The following is a 7176-nucleotide window of genomic DNA, read 5'->3' as shown; positions in this document are numbered from 1 at the left end:
ATTAAGGTTTGCAGTTTCATACCAAAAATCACTTTTTTTTTTGTTCTTAGCTCCTTTCTAACCAATGATGTGCAATCAATACTACACTTCAACTCAAATAATCTTTCACACCCTTCCCTAAAGTTTTTGAAAACTTATTGGAATTTAAAATCAATTGGAAGAAACCTAGCAAAGTACCCTGTAAACCAAAGTAACCCATCCAATTCTTCACTCAGTTACCATAACACAGTGTACCAATACATCTGATAAATCCTTATGATTATTGTCTGTCCATCCAAAGCATTAAAACCCACTGATATATAATCAGAGTGAAGAAGGGTGTTTGGTGAAAACCAATTGGAAAGAGATAATTTTAAGATGGCTATTTGTCTCCATTTATTGTTAACTATTCCATTCATTTTGTTGTTATATTTAAGCAATAGAAAAAGAGCCAAGAAATAAGCAAAAAAAATCACCTAACACCACTGAGAAAAAATTACTACTAAATAGTTTCTATCCTTACAGAAAACATAATTCCTGCGATTTATGTATACATGTTATTTACCTACAGATACTTATTCACAGATGTCTTTCACACCTATAAGATCTTTGCCTCCAGCATCGTTGCTGGTTCCTGTCTCCTTGTTTGATCTTGACACTTTGTACAAGAAATAAGTAAAGGCTAAGGCAGAGGTATAAGTTGCCTCACTATACATTGAAAGTGTGCCCAAATACACACAGGATCCTTATTAAAAGATGGGATCATATTTTGTTCCTTCCAAATTTTAGGACATCTTTGTTCATTACCTGATTACTAAGATAATGAAATAGAGACTTCAAGGGTCACAAATGACAAAAATATGGTCTGCAAAATTTGCTCAGGAAAGTCACTGAACAAATAGTTATGACTGCAACAACAGTAACAACAAATCCTGAAGAGGGGAAACATAGGATTACCAGAGTTTCCATATTGATATATTCAAATAGTCCAGTTTTCAGCATCAACCAACACTGAGGTGTATAAAGAAGGCATGCTCTATACACAGGAAAGAAAGCAATCAATTGAAATCACTCGTAAGGAAGCAGAAACATTAGGATTAGTAGAAAATACTTTTAAACACTTATTGTAAACATCTTCAAAGAACTAATGGAAACTGTGTAAGGAACTAAAACCAAGAGAATGAAGTCCCATCAAATAGAAATTATGAAAAAGATATATATCAAGTATAGAGTTGAGAACTACAATAACTGAAATGGAAAATTCGCTAGAGGAGTTCAACAGCAAATAGGAGCAGGCAGAAAGAGATTTAGTGTCTTTCAAAATGGATTAGTTCAGACTATCTGATCTGAGAAACAGAAAAAAAAAATATCAAGACAAGGGAACACATCCCAAGAGACATGTTGGGCACAACCAAGCACATGAGCACTATGACAATGAAAGTCCCATCAGGTGAGTGATAAAAAAAAGGAGAAGAAAGACTATTAAAAAAAATAAGGCTAACAAATCCCCAAACTTGATGGAAAACAATCTATACATTAAAGAAGTTCAGTGACCTTCAAATAAAGATACACTTCAAGACCCACATTAAGACACATATTCAAACTGTCAAAAGCCAAAGTCAAAGAGACTCTCATAAAATCTGCATGAGAAAAGCAACTTATCAAATAACAAAGGGTGCTCAAAAATATTAACAGCTGATTTTCAAAACCATATAGTCTACAGGAAGAGGATACCTTCAGTTTTGACAAAAAAAATCTATTTAAAAGAAGACTTCATAAATCGATAATTGTAATTATGTGTTATTGGGCAAACAATGTACAAAGATGTAGTTTTAAAAGTGACATCATAAGGGGAGAATGAAAATATATAGACACAAAGTGTTTGCATATTAACTGAAATTAAGTTGGTAATAATCTGATCTATAAAGATGTTAATTGTAATTTTCAGAGTAACCACTAAGAAAATAACTGGAAAATACATAATATAAATTATGACAACGGAATTAAAATGGTATAATGTAAAATATGTTTAATATGAAAAAGATAAAAAACAAAGTTAAAAAAATCAGGCTGGTAGAAGTAAGTCCTTCTTTCAAGTAATTACATTAAATGTAAATGGGCCAACCTCTTCAGTTGAAAAGGCAGAGATTGACAGACTAGATTAAAAAAAAAAAAAGATCCAACTATGGGCTGCCTACAAGAAACTTGAAATCCAAAGGTACAAATAGGTTGCAAGTAGAAGTATGATAAAATATTTTCCAGGCAAACAGTAACCACAAGAGAGTTGGAATGTCTGTACAAATACCAGACACAGTAAACATTAAGAACATTCATTAATAGAAAGAAAGACTTTATATCAATCAGAGAAAGACATGTATCATATGACCTCACTGATATGAGGAATTTTTTTTTTTAAAGATTTTATTTATTTATTTGAGAGACAGAATGAGAGACAGCACGAGAGGGAAGAGGGTCAGAGGGAGAAGCAGCCCCCCCGCTGAGCAGGGAGCCCGATGTGGGACTCGATCCCGGGACTCCAGGATCATGACCTGAGCCGAAGGCAGTCGCCTAACCAACTGAGCCACCCAGGCGCCCGATATGAGGAATTCTTAATCTCAGGAAACAAACTGAGGGTTGCTGGAGTGGTGGGGGGTGGGAGGGATGGGGTGGCTGGGTGATAGACACTGGGGAGGGTATGTGCTTTGGTGAGTGCTGTTAATTGTGCAAGACTGTTGAATCACAGATCTGTACCTCTGAAACAAATAATACATTATATGTTAAAAAAAAAAAGAAGAAGAAGATAGCAAGAAGGAAAGAATGAAGGGGGTGAAATCGGAGGGGGAGACGAACCATGAGAGACGATGGACTCTGAAAAACAAACTGAGGGTTCTAGAGGGGAGGAGGGTGGGGGGATGGGTTAGCCTGGTGATGGGTATTAAAGAGGGCACATTCTGCGTGGAGCACTGGGTGTTATGCACAAACAATGAATCATGGAACACTACATCAAAAACTAATGATGTAAGGTATGGTGATTAACATAATAAAAAATGGGAAAAAAATAAAAAAAGAAAGAAAGACTTTATAAATTATAAAAGGGTCAATCCATTAAGAAAATATAATATTTATCACATATACACAGTTAAAAAGCAACATTTCAAAACACAAGAAGCTAAAGCTGACATAATTTAAGGTAGAAATAGTTCACCATGAATGAATAGAACTTTCAGTACCCCACTTTAAATAATGAATACAACAAGTAGAGAAAGGATCAACCAGAAAATAAAGAACTGACAACAGTACAAACCAAATAGAATTGAGAGCGATCTACAGAAACCTCCATCTATCAACATTAGAATACACATTCTTCTCAACTGTACATGGAACATTCTATAAGACAAACCATATATTGGTTCATAAAACAAGAATCAATGGATTTTTAACAGTGAAATAATGCAAAATATATTCTCTGACTACAATGGAATGAATTTGGAATCATATACAGAAGGAAATTTAGAAGCTAACATGTGGAAATTAAACACATACTGCTAAATAACTAATGGATCAAATAATTAAATTATACAATAGTTTGAAATTAAAAATAAAAACACAGTATAAAGACTTGTGGTATGCACAGAAAATAGTGCTCAGAGGGAAATTTATAGCTCTAAATACCTACATCAAAAAAGATGGGGAAAAAACCTATAACCTAACTTTCTACTTTAAGAAACTAAAGAAAAATTAAAGGCAAGAAAAAGAAAATATGAATGAAATAAAACAGCAAAAACAATGAAAAAGAACTAGTTTTTTTTTAAAAAAAGATCAAAAACATGAACAAACTAAAGAAGTTAAAAAGAAATCAAATTACCACATTTAGGAGTAGACGTGTGGACATTAGTCCTGATCTTAGAGAAATTGATGAGAGAATAGTATGAAAACTTCTAAGCTGCACATTACTAGACCAGCCAGATGGAATAGATGCATAGTGAAATATATGAGGAAGGGCACGGAGCTTCCACGCCCCCACTGAGCATGCTACTCTCCCCAAATCTCTGTGTGTTCACCATCCTGGAAACTCTTTGAACTCCATCCTTTCTGGTTTTAATGGAAGCTTCATTACATAAGCATGGTTGATTAAATCACTCACTATTGGAAGTTGATTCAACCACCAACCACTCTCCCTTTCCCTGCCATAGGGAAGGGTGGTAGGACCCCAATTCTCTAATCACATGGTTTGCTCCATGGGCAATGAGTCCCAATTCTTAGGTGTTTTCCACAAGGTGTTTCATTAACTTAATACAGAAACTGTTATTGCTGTAATCACTTTGCAAATTCCAAGTCTTTGGGGAGCTGTGTGCCAGAAACAGATAAAAACCAAGTATCTATTTCTAATTATAAATTGAAATATTACAGGTATCATGAAAATGTTCAGGAATTTGTGGTGATTGTGCAACACTGTGAACATACTAAAAACCAATGAATCACACAAATTAATGTCGATAAAATAGTGAGTTTCATGTTACATATAAATTTGACTCAATAAAAAACATTTTAAGAGAATCCAATGGGTTTTAGTACTAAAAGATTCAGTAACAAATACAGCTAAATGAATAAGCTCAACAGTAGAATGGAAAGCTCAAAGGGGTCTATAAACATGCAGTTAGAACAACAGAATTACATAATCTGAACAAAAGAAAGAAAAAAAGAGAACTGCTTGGAGCTTTAGGCAATTACAGGACTACAAGAAAAAAAAAATCTATCAGTCATACCATCTGAGTCCCAGAAGAGTAGGCTGAAAGAATAAAAAAATATTTTGGCCCTAATTTGGCCAAAGACATAAACCTAAAACTCAAAAAAGTGAACAAACCTCAAACAGGATAAACCTAAATAAATCAATGGCAAGAGACATCATAGTTAATAATCTTGTAAAAACTGAAGACAAAGAAATTCTCTTGGAAGCAGCCAGTGGGAAACCACTCTTTATCAACTGAGGTAAAACAAGATCTGGCCAGATTTCATAACAGAATTTATGGAATTTATGGAAATTATGGATGTAGAAGGAAATAAAATGGCATTTTTATTAGGCTAAAAAGAACTGTCAACACAGAATCCTTTATTTAGCAAAAATATCCTTTGAGAATGAGTGAAAAATCAAGATACTCTCGCAGATGAAGGAAAACAGATTTTTTTTTTTTGTAGGCCAACATACCTACCCTAAGGAATGTCTAACAGAAGTTCTGTAAACACAATGGAAACAATAAAAAGAAATTTTGTAATATTAGGAAGAAATGGCAATAAAAACAGAAAAAAATATGGGAATTCAACAGATTTTCCTTCTCTTGAGATTTCAAAATCATGTTTCAAGCAAAAATTATAATATTAATATGGTCTTTTTGCACAGTAAATATTTACACCATTTTGATTATAAATGGGAGAGGGCGCTCCGCCCCTAGATTCGACTGGCAGCGCAGCCCCCCAGCCTCGCACTGGTGTTGGATGTGAGAGCCTGTGCTTAAGTAAGAAATCAGTCATTAGAAACATTCAAGCAAAGGTTGGACAACTAATTTTCTGGAACAAAAGGAAACTCATGCATCAGAAAAGGTGACTAATAAACATACCAATAGAATATGGCTGCACAAATACCAGAATCTAATCAGATAAAACAGTTTAAGGAATTTCTTGGAACCTACAATAAACTTACAGAAACCTGCTTTTTGGATTGCATTAAAGACTTCACAACAAGAGAAGTAAAACCTGAAGAGACCATCTGTTCCGAACATTGCTTACAGAAATAGTTAAAAATGACACAAAGAATATCCATGAGATTTCAGGAATATCATATTCAGCAGAATGAAGCCCTGGCAGCCAAAGCAGGACTTCTTGGCCAACCACGATAGAGAAGTCCTAATGGATGGACTTTTGATGAAAGATTGCCAGCAGCTATTGTGATGGAAATGAGGATTCATCTGATAGAATCCCCTGAAAGCAGTAGCCACCATATTAAACTGTCTGTCCTAACTTTGGCAAATGGAAACAACTGGAGAAACAAAATTGCTATTTACCGAGAACAATCAAAATAGGAGGTCTTATTGTTGAATGAAAATAATAAGATGCAACATTTGTTGAGGCCTTAAGATTCAGCAGCTTGGTAATTTCATTAGAAAAATAAACCATTGTTTCTTCAATTGTGACTGTTAATTTTAAAGCAAAATATGTGTTCAATCATGTATGAGATAGAATTTTTTATTACTAAAAGTAAAATAAATGGAAATATCACTGAGCAGTTGTTTATACTATATATATAGTACCATAGTATTCTGACTGGACTGTGGATACGTTGAAATGTTTTTCAATCACGATCATCCTCCAAGTATTCCTGTTCATTCATGTCTGCCTCAAATTGCTGGTAAATACATAAAATAGTTACTTGCTAATCATTTCAATGCACGATCATTTCTTGCCTCCCTTCTTGTGTCAGGGTGGCCATTATACATTTGTATCCTAGGCATATTTTTTCATATGTCTACAGGAAACATCCCATCTGAGACTACCTTGTGAATGTGTAAGAGTTGACTAGTATGCTCTAGTGGAGACTGTGTTTTGTGTTTTGTTCAAAAGCTGAGTCCAACATGAATGATTCTCAGTCCAACATTATACAGTGTATTCTCATCCATGATGTGTGATCAGTGCAATAAAAAGTGAACTGAAAAAAAAAATAAATGGGAGAGGGCAAAAGGATATAGACACTTCAGTCAAATTGGTAAAATGTTAACAGCATGGATTTTTCTGTTATTTTTATGTAACAATCTTAGAGCAAGCACTAAAGAGCCATATAAAGAAATACACAGGGGCGCCTGGGTGGCTCAGTCGTTAAGTGTCTGCCTTCGGCTCAGGTCATGATCCCAGGGGCTCAGGTCATGACTCCAGGGTCCTGGGATCAAGCTCCACATCGGGCTCCCTGCTCGGCGGGAAGCCTGCTTCTCCCTCTCCCACTCCCCCTGCTGTGTTCCCTCTCTCACTGTGTCTCTCTCTGTCAAATAAATAAATAAAATCTTAAAAGAATACACTAAAAAATACTAGAAATAAACATTTTTTAGAATTCCATTTTTAAGTGACCTCAGAAAAGCAGAAAAAGAAAACAAAAATACAGAAATATTAAACAGAGAAAAGAAAACAGACTTAAATCTTATTAGAGAATAA

The 7176-nt window shown here is 34.6% G+C and overlaps 1 pseudogene; it reads left to right on the top strand.

Moving 5' to 3' along the window:
* Positions 1-3030: 3030 nt before the first annotated feature.
* Positions 3031-6791, top strand: LOC113934748 (annotated as a pseudogene).
* Positions 6792-7176: the final 385 nt, after the last annotated feature.

The sequence above is a fragment of the Zalophus californianus genome, chromosome 13 (genome assembly GCF_009762305.2).
Source record: "Zalophus californianus isolate mZalCal1 chromosome 13, mZalCal1.pri.v2, whole genome shotgun sequence".
NCBI lineage: Eukaryota > Metazoa > Chordata > Mammalia > Carnivora > Otariidae > Zalophus > Zalophus californianus.
Note: the sequence above shows the minus strand (reverse complement) of the source record. Positions and strands in the feature narration are given on the sequence as shown.